The sequence below is a fragment of the Gopherus evgoodei genome, chromosome 11 (genome assembly GCF_007399415.2).
Source record: "Gopherus evgoodei ecotype Sinaloan lineage chromosome 11, rGopEvg1_v1.p, whole genome shotgun sequence".
NCBI classification, from domain to species: domain Eukaryota; kingdom Metazoa; phylum Chordata; order Testudines; family Testudinidae; genus Gopherus; species Gopherus evgoodei.
Window position 1 is genome coordinate 63,993,444 of NC_044332.1, and position 21,608 is coordinate 64,015,051.

General features: G+C 40.4%; 2 protein-coding genes across 6 annotated transcripts in view; one reads left to right on the forward strand and one right to left on the reverse strand.

Moving 5' to 3' along the window:
• LYPD1 (LY6/PLAUR domain containing 1) overlaps positions 1-21,608 on the forward strand; it is a 68,345-nt gene that overhangs the window by 22,955 nt on the left and 23,782 nt on the right. The window lies entirely within an intron of this gene.
• GPR39 (G protein-coupled receptor 39) overlaps positions 1-21,608 on the reverse strand; it is a 123,424-nt gene that overhangs the window by 1,143 nt on the left and 100,673 nt on the right. The gene's annotated exons all lie outside the window — the stretch shown is intronic.

A 21,608-nucleotide genomic window follows, 5' to 3' on the forward strand; every position in this document is an offset into this window, starting at 1 on the left:
GTATTTACATATAATGTGTCACTGCATCACTGCTGTACATTATCTACATTTTTTAAAAAGAGAAACCTTACCTAAGTAGACATCTAAGGATTCTGTCTTTATGGAGAAGCTTTCAACAAAGAAACAGCAATAATGCAGTCTCTCTTGTGACAGTAGCATTTGAACAAATCTATCAGAGTACTTTTCACACCATGGTAGCACAAGGATATTGAGGCAGAGAAGGGAATGCAGTCTGAGTTTTGAAACTACTAACCTCTAGCTAATATGGAAACAAATGCTGGAAATCCTAACTTCTTATCTGAAGATAAAACAAATTCAAATATAAATACTCCAAGAAAATGTACTAAAAATTCAAAACTTTACAGTTTCCACTATGTTTTTCTCTTTTCATCAAAGGTGCCTTGTATAAAACACTTAATGGTAGCAGCAGAGTCTGCCTCCCCTACAGTTAGAATAGTCCTGTAGAGCTCTGCAGTGCAAGGCAGCACATTTCACCAGATTTTTTCTACCTTTAACTTTATAGTTCTGAAATCCAACTTGCTTCTCAACAGAAACAAGCATTCTGCTGATTCCTTTCAGTAAATTTGGCTTCAGAGCTACAGCCCACCTCTTGTTAATTCTAAAACATAGAAAGCAGAAGAGAATAATTGAATGGAAAGGATGAGATCACTTTAGGGAGACATGGAATTCTAAAACAGTGCATTAGATAACATTTGTTGGCTTGAAAACCAGTATTTTACTGGAGTCAAAATTATGAATGTACAGGAAAAGATACAAGTTTTTCACCACTTAGAAAGTTCCAAGACTCAAAAACAAGCAGTGTGTGTATTCAGTGTTCTAAGAACTGCAGTTTTCACATTTTAATTTTTTTCCCAAGATTCTTTAATAAAAAGATATTCATTTTCTTAATGGGAGACCAGTTTCCCTTCTCTTGTAAAAGGACTGCCACAAATTTCTTCTCTCATTGACCCACATTGATCAGTTGAAAACCCTCTTTTCTGAGAATTTTTTCCCCCAGAACATTTTAATGAAATTTAATTTTAGATGACACTGCTGCCCTGAAGGATTGGGGGTGGAGGGATGGTATCTCAGACATCAATATTACTGTATTTATAGAGGCTGAGGAAAGGAGAAGTAGGAACATGCTTGTCAGGTAAGTGACCAGAGAAGACCGTGTGGCCTCATCTTTTGTTTCTCTGTACATCACCTTTCATTCTGTTCTCTACTATCCCAGTACCCTACCCCTCCATCATCATTCTCTCTGTAGATGTCCTGTAACATTTTTGTACTGTATGTCCCTCACCTCGCATTTTTGTTTCACTATGTATGTTGCATTTCTTTGCTAGAATATGAGCTTTCTGCAGAGTTCCAGACTTCATTGTTTTTCTTTGCTGCCAGCACTATAAATATCAAAGAGGCATGGCAGAGAGAAGCAAAACAAACATCCTGGGTAAGAACTTTTCTGATGGATCATTTACTTAATTAGCACCCTTTATAGAATAGCAAAGGTAGGTTATTGGGCTGATTTTTGCACTCTACAATCTAGGTACTTCTGTGGCCCTCATCACCATAGTATCTGCAACCAAATTCTTATCACACTACAAAAGCTTGTTTACTGTAGAGTAAATCAATTTGTGGTTTTGATTTTTTTTTTAAATTACAAGTCATTTTATCCTGCTAGAGTATATAAAGACCAAGGAAGGAGATTCTACTGTGAAGATCTAATCTTTTGAAACCAGGGTTTTAGTTCCATTTTTAAAGCTCTAACATAACGTCCTCAGTCTTCACATTTTTATCTTGCATTCTTTGACATTGACCTTTATTTTGAGTCTAAACTGCCAAATGTGTAAGATTCCTCCCTATATTCTTCAGACATGTCTGTTCTGGGGGAATTGACTATTTGGGCACATGTACAGCAAGTGAAATGAGCTATTCGTGCCCTTCTGCGGTGTCACAGAGGTTAGTCTTTTTGGAAGAAGGAGAGGAATTTCTCTGTAAACTTTGTCATTTTTAGAAGGACAAGTAATTATTCATTTTTACACTTGGGGAAAAAAAGGTCATTGTCTTAGCAGAAATGCACCATGCAAATAAACATGCTGACAAAAAAAATCATGTTTTATTCTAGCTCTTTGCATTTGGTTCACATACACTTAGAGTTACTTCATACCTCCAAGGAAAAGCTTTACATTCTCATTCAGGCCTTAATATAATGTATTAAATATTTTGACTGAGTTATTGCTGCAATCAGTCTGAACTTGTATACAAGCTCGGGGTGAAGGAGGGGATAGTATTTGATATGTAATGTGAAGAATGCACTTACACATTTGTGTATGAACGTCAGTGAAGATCAGTGAAATGAACTCACATGTAAAACAAACTGTTTTATACCAGAATTGGTACATCTTTTCCCTATGACTTCTGCCCGCACAGATCAGTCACCTGCTGCATATTATAACCCTACATGTTTCACCTGCTCTGTGACCGCCCCCAAAAGTTTCATTTCTCCTCTAAATTACTGTACTAAAATGACAAAAGGCATTAGCTCAGGACACAGATTTATCCTTTGAGTATTATTTAAAAACAAAGTAATGCAGATGTCTAACAAACTGTAGCACTTGATGCTTGAAATTTCCAACAACATTAGAATTATTATGCATGGTTTAATCTTCAAAAGTGCATTAAGCCATGCAGTCAGAGGCTTGGGGGCCTTGCAGTAGCTGGTTGAACACATACTAGTGAATACATGCCAGCTTTTAAGTAAGAGAAACTGTCTGCACTTACAATTCATTTAACATTGGACTCCGTTATTTCAGCTAACTTAACAAAACTCATGCAACTCAAGTGCTTTGAGATCCTTGGATGAAAAGCAAATAAATTTAAACATGAAGCAATCTACACAACACTTTGTCCCAACCAGAAGTGGCCCATTCTGCTAGTAATTCAGTTTTAAAATGTAACCCTCCTTTTTAAAAATTGTGCATTTCATTGTACAAATCTTGACAAATGGTTGCAAGTTTAAATTAAAATAATAGTATTAAAGCTTCTTTCGGGAAGCTACAATATCTAATTTTCATAAGTGGTAACGGATGGGCTTTGTAGTAAAGCAAACCTAATGCCTAAGAACTGATGACATAAATATGCATCATTGGCACAGAATGAGTTTGGCGGTCATTTCTCTTAACTATACTTTTTATGACTCAAAACATTCCCCTGAGCTATAGAATGCTAAATTAAATTCATTACTATCTTTACTGGGTGATTTTAAATACATTCCAGCTAACAGGAGCCGAAGTCTGGGGGAGCAGACAGGGATTTTCTGCAGGTTTTGCTTGTTCCAGTGTTGAACAGACCAGAACATGCCTGATGGCTCTTTCCCCCTTTTCTTTGTTGTCAAAGTATGTTATTTCCACACTACAACTAGGCACTGCCAGCCAATCCACAGAACTTGGAGTCATCTAATGAAATTATAAAGAACAGTCACTAGGATGCTCCAATGCATATTTTTATTTTGATGCCATATTCTATTAACCACTTCCATGGTCATTGTCACATCACGTACATTCTCCTTGTCCATTCCAATTATCCTATTTGCCCTGATGATTAATATTGCATAGGAATCTGCTCCTAGGCTGATTCACAGTTGGCAGCAGCGGGGTTAAATACTAAACTTTATTTTTCTGTAATTAATGGTACAAAAGAGGGTTCTCACATCTGCTTGTAAACTGACATTTAAATGGCAATTGTCAGTAGACTACAAGCATATGGTTAGTTGAGTTACGAGTCAAGTGCAGACAGAAATGCACTTGGTTTGATAGGACATTTTTAGCTTTCTATATTTTATATTTTCATACTAGGCCTGGTTTTATACTCCAATTCAGGGTATAATGTGACATTAGTGCCCTACTCTGTACTGCGATGCAGACGCTCCCGACAACCCAGCAGATTTAAAATCACCTTTTGTCAAACTGGCTATATCAGATCCTACAAGAGGAAAATATTCAGTAAAACTTGTATCTTACAAATGTTAAATTCGCTGCCATTGGCCTACAGTCTTGTAGATCACACTTCGAGTTTATCTTTGCCACTTTTGTCCGCACTGGTCCTACTCTTTTGGTAGTGGAGTCAAGTTAACTACCCACGTTAATGCTAACTGGTCGTGAAACCTTTCACAGTTAACCCTTGTGAAAAAAATCTCACATTTTAAAACCACATATCTACCAGGAACTTAATACAATGCCACCTTCAGTTATTGTTTTTAAATGGATTTAATATGGGCTTGAAAATCGACTTGTTTTCCACTGCAAATATGGGAACCTAAGCCATCTATTTTTTCAGAGTTTAAGGTTTCATTTAGAAAAACAAAATATTGCTTTCTTGCCCGTATGATTGCCAAGGTGATCAATGTTTGGAAGGTTAATACAGTGCTATCTCCCAGAAAGTGCAGGTAGCTCCTGGGTCTCCTCTGCTGCCCATTACTTTCAAAGCAACCAACGGAGTGAAAATAATTAGACTATGATAATTTTCATGGCTATTATTCAGAGTCTTGTCTGGAGAAGTGAAATTAACAAGATGTCTCTGCTTGGAAAAGCTACAAGCATCAGAATAGGCAGACAATTCAGCAATTTATGGGAAGGATACCATCTCCTCCCAAAGGAGGCTGGAAGAAGGGTAGAATAGCATAGTCCCCACCTTGCAGAAGGCAGGAAACTAAGGGAGGGATAGTGTTATAATGTTGAGGGAGACCCTTTTTCCCTTGTGGGACCCAGGAGACATTGGAGAAGGAGCAGTAGCTATAGGGCATGGTGCTTCAACTAGACAACACTTAACTAACCAGAGAGAGACTCATACAAAAAGATGGCAGCCCCAAGCAGAATCCAAAGACATCACGCTAGTCAAAATTCCAACACTCTTCCTTTGTCAACAGAAGTGGGAGCATGGATCGTTGCATTGCCTGTTACTACCTTTCTCAGGACCCTGCTGGACAATAGATGTAGAGGTTTAGTCTTCTGGCTGGCAAGTGTCTAATACATTTTCCAAGACCTGGGTTTAAGCAAGAAGTCAGAAGTTGCAGACTTTTCTTTAAAAGCTGCTAGGAGTGTACCACAAATACAGCTATTAGTTGTGGCAAACCTAGCTGGCCAACTATGCCAATATCTCTTTAGATCCAACCCATCATGCTCCACTGAGCAGAGTACCAGTTCCCTTGCTCCAGTCGTGCTTTAGGGAAAGAAGCATCATCTGAGTATCCTAAAGAATGGTCCTTGGCTCACAAGTTCACCAAGTGGCAATGTTCCCCTCCCAATTAACTTTTTCTTTAGGAGGAACGTAGCTAAAAATGGTGTCTGTCTGTCTGTAAATAAGGGAGGGGTGACAAACATTCATGATATTGCAAGCTTCATGGTTAAGTCTAGGCACAGCAAAAACCAATGCTGAGATGTTCCACAGCAAAATTTTGCTTCCATGCAAGTTGCATTGTGAATGGTGAGAACATCTCTTTCCCTGAGGCACAGGGTGGGGCAGTGATTAAATGTAATTTCCTAGCTCTATGCTACCCTAAATGCTAATTTTGCATATTCTTTCCCATCCTTCAGGGAGGGGAAACTGCAGTCTCTCGTCCTTAGAGACAGACTAAATGTTTCAAATCAGTGCACCAACAGAGGCTGATTAATGCTCCTCTTTAAGTAGTGGAATGTCCACCACTTTGTGACACCACATAGAGATATTGAGCAAACAGAAACAGTAGGAGCTGCCAGATTCTGCCTGAGGAAAAAGAACTGTATCACAGTGGTGAGCTGCAGTGTTTAAGACCATTGCCATAGAAACATTGTAATTCCAGGCAAGGAAAGGAATCAGAATAAGTCAGAGAAAGACAGAGAGCACATGTGGGCAACTAGAGGAGGCAGGCAGGAGACCGAGTAAAAAAGAGGCAAAAACATCAGGGCTCTGACGAGTGGGCAAACATGACTCTGTTGTACATGAAGAGTAACCATTCCATGGTCATGAGACTCAGTCTGATCGGAGAATCAAATTCCTCTCTGAATTTGCATTCTGTAGTCAGCTCTGTGTCTAAGTTTCAGTGTACTGTCAAACACACACCTCTTACCACAAATCATAAGGCAACTGTAGTCTGCACAGTAGAAAAGATGGATACTACGGCCCCTTCTGCTAGTGGTAATTAACTTTATATTTCCCCAATAATCAATTGTCCAACCCTGAACTACTTAGTACAGAAAGTATCAGACATCAATAAGAGTTTTGTTGAATAAAGGACTGTAGGATTACATTCCAGGTATACAGTATCTAGTGAAATCAAAGCATGGGGAAGCATACAGATCATCTCTCCCATTTCCTCGCCCACATGTAAGCTCTCTTTGCAGAAGGACAAACACCATCATATATAATAATAAGCAGATACTGATGTCTGTTGAGGTGAAAATAAAAGCTTGCTAATCCAAGAGATAATATATTGAGCTCTGCCTTGTCTGTGTCAATATTTAGTTCAAAGGACAGTATATTTTGATGTTCACTGAAACATGTAAATATATGCATTGCTACATACATAGAGCCCTGCGTGGATACAAAATGTATATCTGCGAACTTAAAATGGATAGCCGTGGATTTGCAGGTTCTAGTGACAAGCAGCGAGTGACCATCTCCTGTCCAGGAACATGCGAGCCACTTGCACATACTAGTGTGACCAGAGACAGCTGCTGGTGACCCTGCTGCCCACCCCAGTGGGCAGGGCTGCAGGTGGTACCGCCACACTGGAGAAGCTGCCCGGGCTGAGCGCTGGCTCCTGCAAGTGGCGGCCAGACATGCTGATGCTTTCGCCACTGCCGTTCCTGGCCTGGTTGCTGGCTGTTGCCCTGCTGGTCTCGCTTGTTGTTGCTAAAGCCCTGCAAATCCGCAGAGATCCACTTTATATCCATGGATATTCGCATCCGTAGATATAAATTCTGTGTTCGGGCAGGGCTCTATACATACAGCTTGAATGAGCTCATCAAGTTTGTAGGCAAATCTCTTCCAAGCCCCAAGTTTCATAAGCACTTTTCCCCCTTAAAACAGCATCAACAACAAAATAACCCTAATGTTCTGAAAGAGGCAGAAATTAGTATAATCTGGGCACTGACTGTGAAAGTGACGTTGTAAGGGTGGGGTGACGGTACTAATGATTTCCATATCAAAAAGTGATCCATTCACACAAGCCAGCTCTGCAAACTCAACACGGGAACTGAAAATCAGGTTAGGCTGGCTGCTAACTGCACCGTCTCCAGTAAACAAAAGATCCCGCAAGCCAGATCCTCCCCTCTCCACAGCCCAGTTGTCACCATTGCCATCACTGGGTTTGTACACTTGTAACATTATAATTGGAATGGAACAAAAGTCTGCTGATTACACACAAGGGCGAATAGAATCCAGCTCTGCAGGGCTAATAGGACTTAAAAGGTAGCAAAAGCATATTTTGGCACTAATGCAGGCAGGCATGTCTGAATACACACGGGGCTGCCCTGCTGAACAAGAAGCTGCCCTTTTTTACACAGCCATTCAGAGTAGAACTGAAGACAATCAGTTATTTTCATATGCAGTCTAATTGGTTAACATTTTTTCAGGCCACATGGTTGATTTTGGGGTAAACAATTATTATTGTTGGTGGGATCAGGCACGTGTGAGCGAGCCTCCTGTGAAGTCCTGAGCACTGTTAACTTCTGGGAATTGAGTACATTTAGAACTTTGAAGGCTAGTGTCCCATATGACTCTTGAGCTAATCATGGATTAGGATTTCTCTCATGTATGTAGCAATAGAATGTAGCCATTTGACATTTCAGTGTTTGATGTTCAAAGCAAAATAAATATGGCCTCAGCGAAGGGATCACAGTCCCGGGCAAGGAGTGCAGTAATTATATTGTGGTAGAACCATAGCAGCAGCTGAATCAGGATCATGGACCCAGTGGGCTAGATTCAAGAGCTTTAGGCAGAGTTCTTGCTCCAGAGAGCTTATTGTTAAATATAACAGCTAAGTAGGGTGTGTGCGCATTGTGCATGCTTGTGAGAGATGAATTACACACACACACACACACACACACACAGACACACACCATAGCTGTTTGCCTTGCTGTGCAACTGATGTGTTATCAAACATTTTAGGCAATCTCCTATAATTAAATTCACCTGTGATGTCAATCTTAAGAGCTCTTAACAGTTTATAGGTGAATCGAAGCCTTCTTGTATGGTCAGGAGTACAGAAACCAAGAGGTGTTATGTTTTACAAATCTGTCAGGTGCACCTACCTGTTCTGTCACTGAGCACAGGAAATGGGAGACTCAGTTGAAAAGTTTTAATAACCAAATACCCGATTACACTCCTCTGTAATCACTTGCCTTTTTCTCTGTCAGAGAAGCTACTACTGTCTTAAGTAAATCACAGATGTGTAATTTATAAGCAGACTGCACTAACTCCATTAACATTTAGTGCTTCCGGCAGTTCCTCTCTCAAAGCTGCAGTATGTCTAGTGTGGAATTACTGGCAAACTTGGATTTATGTTTACCCCTTTAAAAAAAGGATCCTGGGTGATTTCGCTGGCAGTGTTCGTGAGAGAGATAAATGGCACTGATGAGCAACAGGCCTATGTACAAGATTCTCCACATCACACTGCCAGTGCACCTCTAGTTCTGATCACAGAAGGATTGCAAAAGCTTGAACTATTGGCCTCACACACACAGATGAGGCCACCTTCTCTTCTGCTCCCGGGTGGTCATTTGTAGCAATATGGTGATCGGGGTTTGATAAGTTTGGATTAAACCAATGACGCAGGGTAACAGAGTGCAGTTCCCTCTTCCCTCATTGAAAAGGCTGATTGCTCCCCCTTGTCTGCTCTACTGCATGCCGAGTTTCTCCCTTACTCGCTTGAAAGTGCTGCTACAAAATTCCATTAATTTGTCACATAAGCACTGCATAAAACTTTGTTTATAATCCCTTGGATACTGTATGTTGCAGTTTCTTCTACCTGTAGCTTATACAAGAAAGATGCATGGTAAAAGTATAGTTATTCAACAAGAGCAGCTTTTTTTCAACGAACAAGTGGTGGTCAGCTTCTAAATGAAGAACTACATATATTGTATATGTAAGTCCCATTCATATCTCACCAGTGGAGAGAAGTGCTTATAATTTAACATTTTTTAAATACCTAAGTTTTAGAAATAACTATGAGGAATATTTTCAAAGGCACAAGTTGGCAGTTAACTCCCATTTGGCCTTTGAAAATCTTCCCCAAATCTCTCCTATATAATTCCTTGTAAAAGTTTTTTTAAAAAATTACTCCTCTTCACTTTTTCCTGTTAAGCTACCATAGAACTTTACTTATCTATCTAGTACAAGTGATGCTACTTTGAAGTCTTAGATTCACTACCACTGACTGCAAACTTATTCATGATTCTCATCACTGGACCATTTTCATTTTAATCATGCACATATCTACTGATTTTTTCCCCCAACTGAAGGATGCACAAATACTTTGTGAACCAGGCCATAACTACGGGGTCTTGAGAGGAAAAATATGACTGCTTAATCCTTGGTGTTTTATTTTCACTACTGTGATGGGAATCCGGGGCTGCAACCTGGAACTAGGGTACGGCTGTACCCTTTTAACTCTCCAGCCCGGGCCATCTCTCACAATGCTTTGCCAGTGACGAGTAGCAACCACCTTCCAGGTGCTGTTATCACTTAGTATAACAGCATGTGGAGCTTCACACCCAGCTAGATTGCATGAATGATCCCTGAGCCACTCATGAATCACACAGAGAAAGGCACCAGCAAACCTCCCAAGTCCCTAGCTTTGCACCCCCAGACTATACTGTCTTGCCCGAATCAGAAGCCTGACCAGTGTAAGTTCATCACCCATACCCTGCTCCTACGATTTGGAGAGGAGATACAGTAGCCTTTGCAACCTGAGCTGAGATTTCCCAAGCACATCAACCAAAACACACTGTTTTGGGTAAAATATAAAACAGATTTATTAACTATAGGAATATAGATTTTAAGTGATTATAGGTGGTAGGCATAATAGGTAAGAGATAGTTACCAAAAAAAAGGTAAGTCCATAGTCTAAATCCTAAACTCTATTACATTAGGCAATATTTGGATCAAGCAGTTTCTCACACCACTGGATGTTGCAGGTAAGTTATAGTTCTGAATATGCAGGCTTCCCCCTTAAGCCTGGGACCAGTCTCCTCAGTTCAAGTCTGTGTCTTCCTAGCATTCTTGTTACTTCCAGTGTAGGTTGTGGAGGAGAAAGGCAAAGGCATGATGCCAGTGTCCCTTAGTTTATGCCCTCAGTCCATGTGCTTGGAAAGTACTAGCCCAGACACATCCTGGTGGGCTTTGTTGAGTCACAGAGTTGAGCAATTCCCCATTGTATGATGCTTATGCAGCTATCTTACAGCATTGTAAATCCCCTGTTTACAACTCCCTTGCTGATTAAGGTCACTTGACACCCTCCTGGGAGTGGACCTCCACCTTTGTCGTCACTGGGGAACTAGCAGTAGAGATTCTCAAACTTACAACATATTTCAGTAACAACCATACAGCAAAATCTCAAACTTCATACACATTAATGATATATGTATTTGTACAGAATAATGGGTTTCAGCAGATCATGATCTTTCATATGATATCTTACATGGCATGCTTTGTATGAAATATATCATAATTCTATGACGGGGTGAATATGGGGGTTCCAGGGTGCTGCTTTGAGGTACAGCGTGCCACAATTACATAATTCTCTTTCACAATCTAGAATCAGGCTAGTAGCACTGGACTGATGTCTTGTTTTCCACACAACATGCAGCAGTTCAGCCTTCCTACAATGCTATACCAATCTGCCTCAACACCTCTCTGGAAGGGATCACACCTTCTGGATGAGATGATAGTTCATTCTCCCTGACCATTCCACCCTCAACCCCCAAGCCTAAGGGGAGGATCCACAGGTTCGGGATTCCAAGTGATTGCAGGGGACAACTAAAGATATAACAGGAATTGGAACGAGGTCACAGGGCCAAATGAAGGGAGCCTGATGGTGCCAGAGTAATAGGCAGATAAAAGTTTACAATGCAAGTAATTCCCTAATCATTTACATATACCACAGCGGGATTGGGGGAGCTGCTGTCAACCCTGCCCCTTTACCCAGCCTGGTTCCCAGACAACCTGCTGCTGGGATTCACCATCTCCTCTCCCCCATTTTCAAATGAGAGTTAAGGGGGAGGCTGTAAAAAAAATGGGGGGTTGGATTCCAGGCATACAAGTTATAGAAAAGACCTCCTTTAAATGCTTTCCCAATCCATTTTATCTGATCACTGTATCCCTTCCCTATGGCATCTCCATGCTCACTTGATCTGAACCTGCCACAGCAAGTCCCTCTGGCTCTCTAGCCCTTAAAAGAGCCACATACCTTTTCCTACAAGCCAAAGAATGATCCCTACACCACTTACTGTGCGGTGAGGTCATTATTAGATAGTAATGACGTATAATATTGACATGAATCTCATTTGCACCAGAGATTGACAGTTTTTTGAGGTTCACATACTACTTAGCTTAGAGATGAAAAACTATAAATCTCATCATCAGTTTTCAGAGGTGTCCACTCCCAATCAGTATAAAAAAGGCTGATAATATGCACTAATCAGATTTTTTAACAACGTTGCACTTCCATATTCAGCTAATATGAAAGAGGAACAGTCTAAAATTTATTAATTACATTTTTCACAATGGTCTCATTTCAGATTTATTTTATTATCACAGCTGTCAAATAATATAGGCTTTTATAATGTACATATCACTCCCCCCCAAAATAAAAATGTCTTCATTTAAAAAGTAGTTTAAATGCTGGATTGTAAACAAACTTGGGGGGAAGAGGGGTAGAAAGAGGAAGAAAAATCTCATCTTTATTAATGTTTTCTCCTTCAGAACAATTTCTCTGGAATGGTTGCCTTTGATTTCCTTTTACAATGAATGAAGACTTGTTTTCTTTATGTGTTAGAAAGCCACTGAAAAATGCATTTTCCATATAACTCTCATTTAAATTCAATGTTGCAACCAGCAAACACAATTTGGAATTTAGTTTTTTTTTTTAAATTACAAAATTAGCCATTGTAGCTTTAGACACCTATACCAGGAGTCTCATCTAGCACAAGCCCGCTGTGGAATTCATTGAACAGTTAACCGATTATAAATCCAGGGAGGCAAAATATTATTTCAGTAGATATGAGCGATACTGAAGAGCTCTGCTAGAAAAACAAGCCTGAGCTATATTTTATACAGAACCAATTGTCATAGTGGGAATCAGCAAAGCTCTTCCAAACTGGAGAGAGATGATCAGGCTCCTAAGATGGCTTTTGCATTCAAAACCATCAGATGAAGAAAACCTATTGCTCTGTAGCTAACTGGTTGAAGATGAAATTATAGCAAAAAATACAAGACTGCCAGCTGATTTTCAAAGAGGCAAGTGGAGTTTATGTACAACAGACTCAGTGCAAAGAGAAACCAGAGCAAGCTCCATTAAAAAACAGGTGTGCAGCCATTTAAATCTTGCATCAAAGTGCACAGATGCAACAATGTCCAAACGAAGAGGCAAAAGGAACAGAAATTCAATATGCCATTCACAAATTTGGTGGAAAAAAGTGGCTAATTTGGTTGTTTATATGTGGGACTAGAAGCAGGCCTGGCTCAGGCTTTTTTGCTGCCCCAAACAGCAAAGGAGGAGAAAAAAAAAAAAGCTGCACTGCTTCATTCCTCTGCAACAATTTGGTGGCGGGTCCTTCACTCCAAGAGGGACTGAGGGACTTGCCGCCGAAGACCCAGACGTGCCGCCCCAAGCACCTGCTTCATTCGCTGGTGCCTGGAGCTGGCCCTGACTAGAAGTCTGACCTTAGTTCTAGTCCCAGCTCCGTCACTGACCCACTGTAACTTTAGGAAAGTCATTCAAAATATCAACAACGAGGAATACTATGAGGGTTAATTCAGGAATGTATGTAAAGTGCTTTGAGATTCAGTGAAAATGAGATTAAATACCAAGTGCAAAATTCAAAACTATTTAGCTCAAGGAAGAAGTAATTCACACACAGTTGCTAAGAGATCTCCTTATTGCAAAGTTTACGAGAAGCCATACAATACTATAGCAGCAGGTTAAGGGAGAAATGAACTCTGTTTTGTTTTCAGACATTAATATTGCAAACACAAAAATCATGTGCCTGCTCCACCTGCTCCCATTGTGTGGTGCCCACATTTAGAGGGATAATATGTTTGAAGCGAGACAGAAGGATTAGTAACTCCTCTAGTGAGAAAGGAACCAGGGCATTCTGTGACTGTCTCTTGATAGAAGATGAAGTCCAATATACCTCAGCAGTTAGGCTCATGCAGAAGAGACTCATTCTTCCCAACACCTTAATGCAGGAATGGGCTCCTCCCCAGCTAGTTAACCAAGTCAGTCAACTGCAGAAAAGATTTAAAAGAGGGTTCACACAGCCCAAACATTGCTTTTCATCCACTGAGAACCTGAAGGGAAGGGAAGGAAAGATTCTATAGAGATGGGTAAATTCGACTCATCTCCATTGAGTTCTTCTCCTCTGTAGAGTCTAGAAATGTTGTACAGTCTAGAATTGGGTCAGGTGGAAGAATTCCTGTGAGTTCTTGCAGCAAGAGAGCTCCAGTAACTCACCAGACATGCAGCCCTATATAGAAAGGGTACTTGTCCAGAGAATATACAGTAGCAAGAATTCTCCACCTCTGACAGAAGGAGTTATAGAGCTGCATAGAAGTGAGGGGTTTGGGTATTTTGGATTCCACAATGTACCCAAGTTCTCCTGGAGACGTTACTGGATGCTGAGCCAGCTTCCTTAGGACTTTGGCCTGAAGAGAGTGGATATTTTTCTGTTAGATTAGTCATTTTGAGGGGAAGGGAAACAATGTGGTCAAAAAAGCGTGAAAAAATTTACAAAGCTGGATGTTTCAGATTTTTCCTCCAGGACTCATTTTTAAGATCCAAAAGTTTATAACCCGTCTGGGAGTTTTCAGAAGAAAGAGTGCTTGCTTGGAAATACCATAATTAATCATAATCAGTCAAGATAAAGAAAGTGAAATATTTCACATCACAGTTGCCTCCTTCCAGAAAGAAGGGTAGAATCTTCATTTCAGCGACCTCTAACTGAGTTTGTTAGTTAAGTAAAGTAATGAACCCAGAAAATTACAGGAGGAGAATACAGATTCAAATGCACCCTCAAACTTCCGTGAAAAGGATTACTTTAAAAAGTATGTTTGTGTAGGGGAAGATAGAAGAGATACAGAATACCCAAACTGTCTCATTAAAAACAGACCATTGATCCAATTTTATTCTTCTGGCACTGGCCAATACCCAGTGCTTTAGAAGATGGTGAAGAGACCTTTTAACACACCTAGCTAGTTTACGAGATATATGCATGACATGCATGTATACATGGAATTAAATTTCCTATGCAGCTGCTGCAAGTGATGTACTGAAGCATGAGGTTTGAATACCCTTGATTTTCACTTCAATTACATTTTTACCTAATTGATGTTACCACAGTATTCAGTGAGTAAAATTTTCAAAATTACTTAGGCTCCAAAGTGCCTAAATCATTTTTGAAAGCGGGATTTTGGTGTTTTTGAAAATGTAATCCCATAATCCTTAATGTATATTTAACCAGGAATAGCATGGTAACATTACCTGCTTACACACAGCAGCTGTAGACTTTATTGGCAATCACTAACAGTGTCCGCTTACACACAGACAGATGTGTCTTCATTATTTCCTGAGGAATTCAAAAATCAGAGTGGGGCTTGCTGAAACATAGAGAGATACCCCAGAATCAGGAATGGACGTCAGCCTGCCTGAAGATTGGCTGCCCACCACCTGTAACTCTGCCCTTAACACCTGATGTGTTCCAGTAAAAATGTGCTGACCTCTGTGATAACTCAGATGAAAGTCTTCTTCAAAGCAGTCAAGCTACCATAAGCACATTTAAACAAGAACCATCAGCCTAACCACTCCCCGTTTCCAGCTTCCCTTTCCTAGGTAAGGTCACTGAGAAAGTGGTGACATCTGAACTCCAACAGAGTCTATCCTCTCTTAACATCCTGTATCCCTCATAATCAATGTTTCAGAGCTGAACTTGCCACAGAAGTGGCCCCACGTGGTGCTAATGAATGTCTCTTTTTTCAAGCCTTTCCTAAGGAATCATGCAAATAGTGATGGGCACTGATGTAACTCTGTTCCCATTGATGTTAATAGGAGTTTGATCATAGACAAAAGTGTGACCATTAGGCCAATGCTTTGGAAGAACAGTACCCTAAAGAGACTTTATTATGGATGCACACTCCCTCCTAATACAAGAGAAAAGAGAGAGCGTAAACACCATTTGCTCTAAAGTCTTTTGCTTCTTCATAATACGTACATTCGGCAATGAGATAAAGTATTAGGTCCCTTATAAATATCTCAGCTAGCCTGTGTGCAGCAATATCTACAGATCAAATATACATCTCATAAATGAGCATTTTCTCTTGCCACCGAGTATCAACCTCATACCATCGGATTAGGATCTAAAGGAAAGAGTTTGATCAATTTGACAATTTCCTTCATAATTTGTTTTTAAAAGAGTCAATCAAATCCCTTTTACTGGTTTACAAACTAAACAACTGAAGCAATTTCATTCCTTTCTATGCAAGTCTCACCAGGTTCAAACATTTGTTAGCCTTCTGCTTCTCAGTTATACCCTTGAGTAGAGACCAAAACTAACTACAGTATTCCAGGTGGAGTTGGACCATGCAGTTTTCTCTATCTTTTGTAGCACCTTTCTGATGAATACTAAGTGCAATGAGATGATAATGGAGACTTGAGAAAAGTAATTAAACCAGAGCCCCCGCTATCTGCCACGTTTCTCCACTGATGCACACAGTGTAACTAATTCCAGGCTAAGAAAGACAGGAACCAGACAGTGATGTTCAGAACAAAATTATATTAATGAGCAAGAGAAGATCAGGATTTATTCTAATTATATAATAGCATAATTAGATCAGATGCACTAACATATTACAATTCTTAAGTGGAAAATCAGGAATCCAGTGTCAGGCAGGATTTGGGGTTGGAGGGAGGAGTCAGGAGCACAGTGAGGTCATGCATGACTTCTGACATCTAAATGAGGTTGCTTACCTTCTCCAGATCTCTTCATTCTGAATCACTGTACATGCTGCTACTTTCCTAAACATGTCTTCTCTCATAGCTGGGTGCAGCCCCTTCCCCTTGACGTGGTACACAAGATACTGCAAATTAGAGAGGGGGGAGACCACCACCACCACATCTTCTCACCCAAATCACTGTCATAATAGTAATCCTAGCCAAGCGTAAGAAACACACTTTATATCTAACCTAATAGGATGGCTTGTTGAATTTTTTGGTTATGGATCTGTGTTCTACAACATACATAACCAGCAACTTAAAATAAACAGATAAAAAGATGGAAGAGGGAATTGAACAAAGAAATTGACCTAGATGAGTGGGTCTCCATATTGGAAAGGGTATATACATCTTCCATTTGTGTAGCTCAAATACTCTTTTAAAATCAATTATTGCATTTGACTCCAGTTAAGATCCATCATGTTTTTGCTTTAGATAGGCATTCTGTTGGAGGGATTGCAGGGAAAGGGGAACACACTTCCACATGTCCTGGTTGTGTCCAGGAAGAAATTATACTTCCACATATGCTGGCTTTGGGAGGAAATTATTAGAGAGATTCATCTTGTGACAAAAGTCTGGCTTCCTAGAGAACCTCTGACCTCTTATTGCTTCAGTAAAGGATCTGCATTTTAAACAGAACAACAAATTTTTTATTTTTTATTGTTAGCAGCTTGAGTGTGTATTGCACATTACTGGGAAAATGTAATGACGACTCCTATGGAATTGTGATATAGTAAAATATGGACTGTTCTTGTATGGAAAAGCTTTCACAGCAAGTACATACACAAGAGAAGCTCCACAACAAGGATGCACTATGAAACCAATATTACACCTGCGACAATCACTGATATTTTCATCCTCTGGACAGATGACCTAAAACTCCATCATAGATTTGCACCACAAGTTCAACCACCATCCATCCATGAAACTCTCTCTAGAACACTTCCACACCAGCATGAGTTTCCTGGACACCACAGTCAGCTTCAGCAATCAATCAAACTTTACAGACAACCCCTGGATCACCACACACAGGCCTTCACAGATCCAGTAACCACACCAAACATCCCAACAAATCAGTTATTTACAGCCAGGCACTCAGATACCACAGAATATGCTGCAAGAAAAAAGTCTGTGATACACACCACCTTAAGCACACTTAAAGCTGCCTCCACCTACTTGTCACCTACTACCCTACACTAGAACCCCAAATGGGATCTCATTAAACAATTACAACCAATACTCTATGGGGGACCACATCCTAAAAGAAAAAAACTTTCTGGCCTTCAAACCACCTCCAACCTTACCATCAGAGGAAGCTCCCCACAGACTAGGAGAGTACCACCAGACCTTGCTATAACAGATGCAAAACCTGTACACATAGCACCATTCCTACAATGATCAATACCCCAACTACACATCTTTCAAGATTCATGGGTCCTCCACATGTCTATCACAACATACAGTGTACCTCATCCAGTACACTAAATGCCCCAACAACAAGTATGTGAGTGAAACCCAGACAATCACTACGTTTTCAAATGAACTCACATGGATAAAAACATTATATCTCCTGTGGGTGAATACCTGTTGCAAAATGATCACTCAATAGCTAACTTCTAGTCCTGTGCTCAGAGGAAACAGGCTCAGCTTTGGAAGGCATTGGGCAAGAGAGCTTAAATTCATAACTTTGTTAGACACTAAAAATGACAGACTTAATAAAGACACTGGATTTGTGGCTCATTACAATCTATAACCTGCTAACCCTCCTTTGTCCTCAAACTGCAGAGGTGTTTAAACTGCCCATTTCACCTTGAATGTTCTCTTATGTGTTAGCTCCTTATGCTAAACAATCTGTTCCACCTTGAATTGAATGCACCGAGTACATTTCCCAGATCTGAACAAGAGCTCTGTAAGCTCAAATGCTTGGCTCTTTCATCAACAGAAGTTGTTTTAGAGAGACAAGGTGAGTGAGGTGCTATCGTTTATTGGCCCAAGGATAGGTATTTAGAAATTTGGTCACCCTACCTAGCATACTCAGAGGAGAGTTCACCAGTCAGCAGGCCAGACTCTTTAGCCAGGTTCTTTGAACATTAAGCTGATGCTGAGTAAGTAATGTAACAAAGCAGCAAGCTCACATTTAATTGTAACTTTGCCTTAATAAAAAGCTTCTAAAAACTGGAGAGACATCTGAAGAACGCTGCTCTCCTTTGTCCGAAACTCACATTTTTGTGTATTCCTTTTCTCTCTTTGATTATCAAAGTTTCTTAGGCAGGAACTGAGCCTCCATTGTGTTTGTACAGCTCCTAGCACAATGGGGGCCTTGTACTGATTTGGGCATTACCGCAACAAAAATAATGCAGTTATAGATGGTAAATTAATATATTATTTATGCAATTACCTGCTCTTTGCTCCAGGCTCGCTCTTCTAATCAACAGGTAGCTATCAACACTAGAATTCCACACCTGGTCCCCTTTCCTGAATGCTTTCCTGCTTCTGATTTTTAAATTCCCCACACCCCCACAATTGTGCCACACATAGATTAGGCAGGAATTAAGACACCTCTTAACTTTCCAAGGAGGAGTTCAAAGACTGTTGGGTTCCTCCATTTTAAACCTTTTAGCGGTTCTTTGATCACTTATATTGGAAGAAAGAACCATCATTCCTATTTTCAAAATTAAAAAGGCAGATCTTTCATTTTAAAAGACTAGGGGTCCTTTTCCTGCCTCAGCCAGTTACTCCAGCCAATAAGGAATATAATAAAAAGCAAGGACCTATGCGCCAATTTTTCACTTCAGCCTCCACATGCCTTGTTGGAGTTTTCACAGTCGCTAATTCCACGCACACTCCCATCTACTTAACAGGGTGAAATGACTCATGGTCCACAAGTAAGCCCTTCAAATAGGGATATTTTTTCTTTCTAGAAGTCACAATACAAGGAACTCCCACCTCCTTGTTCAGAGGAATTTGAAGTCTACAGGGGCATGTGCAAGGATGGGCAAGCAGTGGCATGGGCCTCCCCAATAATCAGAGAGAGACACAGTACTCCCCCAGCCCTGAGGCTATGGCGGTTAGAGAGCTGCAGCCCTGGAGCTAGGGGAGTCCTCTCTCTCCCTGGGAGGTGGGTGGGGAGAGGGAGCAGCGAGCTCCCTCCGTGAATGGGGAGAGGGAGCAGCGAGCTACTCCCGGGGCTGGGAGTGGGAAGGGAGAGAGTGAGCTTCTGTGCCCCACCAGAAGGGATCAAATTTAAATTCTTGCACATGCCCCTGGAAGTCTACCATAGCCAATCTCTGGACACCGGAAGTTATATGGCAAATACATTTCTTCAGAAGGATAAACATAATAGCAGTATTAACCCAGCCATTTATCAGCAGGTAGAATTGTTCTGCTCTTGCTAAGTGGGCTGCAAGAGACCTCTTAGTTCAAGAATCAGTAGAGCCTCCTCTTCAGCAATTGCAGCTCTGCAGTCCTGCTCCAGCCCCAGAAGGAAAGTGAGCCCTTCTTAAGGGGTCACAAATCTTACATTGGGAAGCCAAATGGAAGCCCTGGGTCCATAATTTGGCTGTTATGTACTAGGCAAATATCTTCCTCCCATTTGCCACAATGGTCCCCAGGGTTGGTTTATTTTTTAACCTTTTGAACATCTTACAAGTTCAGAGACCACATCTTTGGAAAGCTTAGACTGTTTTCCCCACACTGTCTTACATTTCTCCAAGTTAACTTTATATGATGGAAAACTTATAAGTGGAACATAAAGTGGAAAACCTCTTGTTCAACAGGCAGTAACAAAACAAAGGAACTTTTTTCAAAAATGCTGATTAGCGTAATATTAAAATAGTGGCTGTCTGTTTTTATCTCATTCCCTTAGTTGATATAATAATCTCATAATAAATTAATTTAGAACATTATACCAGAGTCAGATTTTGTATGCTATTAAAAAAGATTTACTTAATTAGTGGCTGATCAACAAGACCAAACATGTTTCTGATTACATCTCTTGTTCGTATGAAATCTAGTTTCATTCCTCACTAACACCTGTATTTCTACAATATGTTGTATTATTCTAAATGCAGTAAATCCTATTACTACACACCATAGGAGGGTTTTTTACCAAAGGACTTCTCTCTTAAATCCATGCAGTACACAGAGGCATCACAACATATTACTGAGTGTCAAGTTAATTTACATCTTTATATTTGGTCAGAGTAGCAACGGTTCTGTACTCAAACTCATACTTGTGATAAGACACAAACTCGCTCCTACAGTAAAGAAGAAATTCATGACTGAATAATGTTTCAATTCAAAAGCAATCTCTTAGCTACAGGAAGCCTCTTGAGTTGCTCGTCTGAACAAAAGCAGGGCTTCAACAGAATGAACCACCTTGAAACTAAATGAAAATTGTGCAAGTTGAGCTAAAACAGGAAAATGTTATGTACAATGTAATATTTTAGCCACAATGGAGAACCTTGTTACAGATCAATTCAATAAAAAAATCTCACCAATAAAACAAAAAGGTGGACTTAATTTTGCTTGTTTTTTTAAGGCAGAATACTTTATTTTTGTTATACTAAATACATATACAGATACATATACATATCTGGATATGAGTCAACAGTGTGCCCTTGTTTCCAAGAAGGCTAACGGCATTTGGGCTGATAAGTAGGGCATTGCCAGCAGATCGAGGGACGTGATCATTCCCCTCTTGTTTGACATTGGTGGAGGCCTCATCTGGAGTACTGTGTCCAGTTTTGGGCCACATACTACAAGAAGGATGTGGACAATTGGAAAGAGTCCAGCGGAGGGCAACAAAATTATTAGGGGGCTGGAGCACATGACTTATGAGGAGAGGCTGAGGGAACTGGGATTGTTTAGTCTGCAGAAGAGAAGAATGAGGGGGGATCTGATAGCTGCTTTCAACTACCTCAAAGGGGGTTCCAAAGAGGATGGATCTAGACTGTTCTCAGTGGTACCAGGTGACAGTACAAGGAGTAATGGTCTCAAGTTGCGGTGGGGGAGGTTTAGGTTGGATATTAGGAAAAACTTTTTCACTAGGAGGGTGGTGAAGCACTGGAATGGGTTACCTAGGGAGGTGGTGCAATCTCCTTCCTTACAGGTTTTTAAGGTCAGGCTTGACAAAGCCCTGGCTGAGATGATTTAGTTGGGAATTGGTCCTGCTTTGAGCTGGGGGTTGGACTAGATGGCTGACAATTTTTAAACCAAGATTGGATGTGTTTTTAAAAGATATGATCTAGTAATTATCCAAGACCATACAGGTTCGAGTAAGGTTTTTGATCGAGTGAGGAAAATTCAAAACGTGACAGATTGAAAGTTCAAAACCACGTGGCCGTTTATTGATAGGATAAGTTACAAC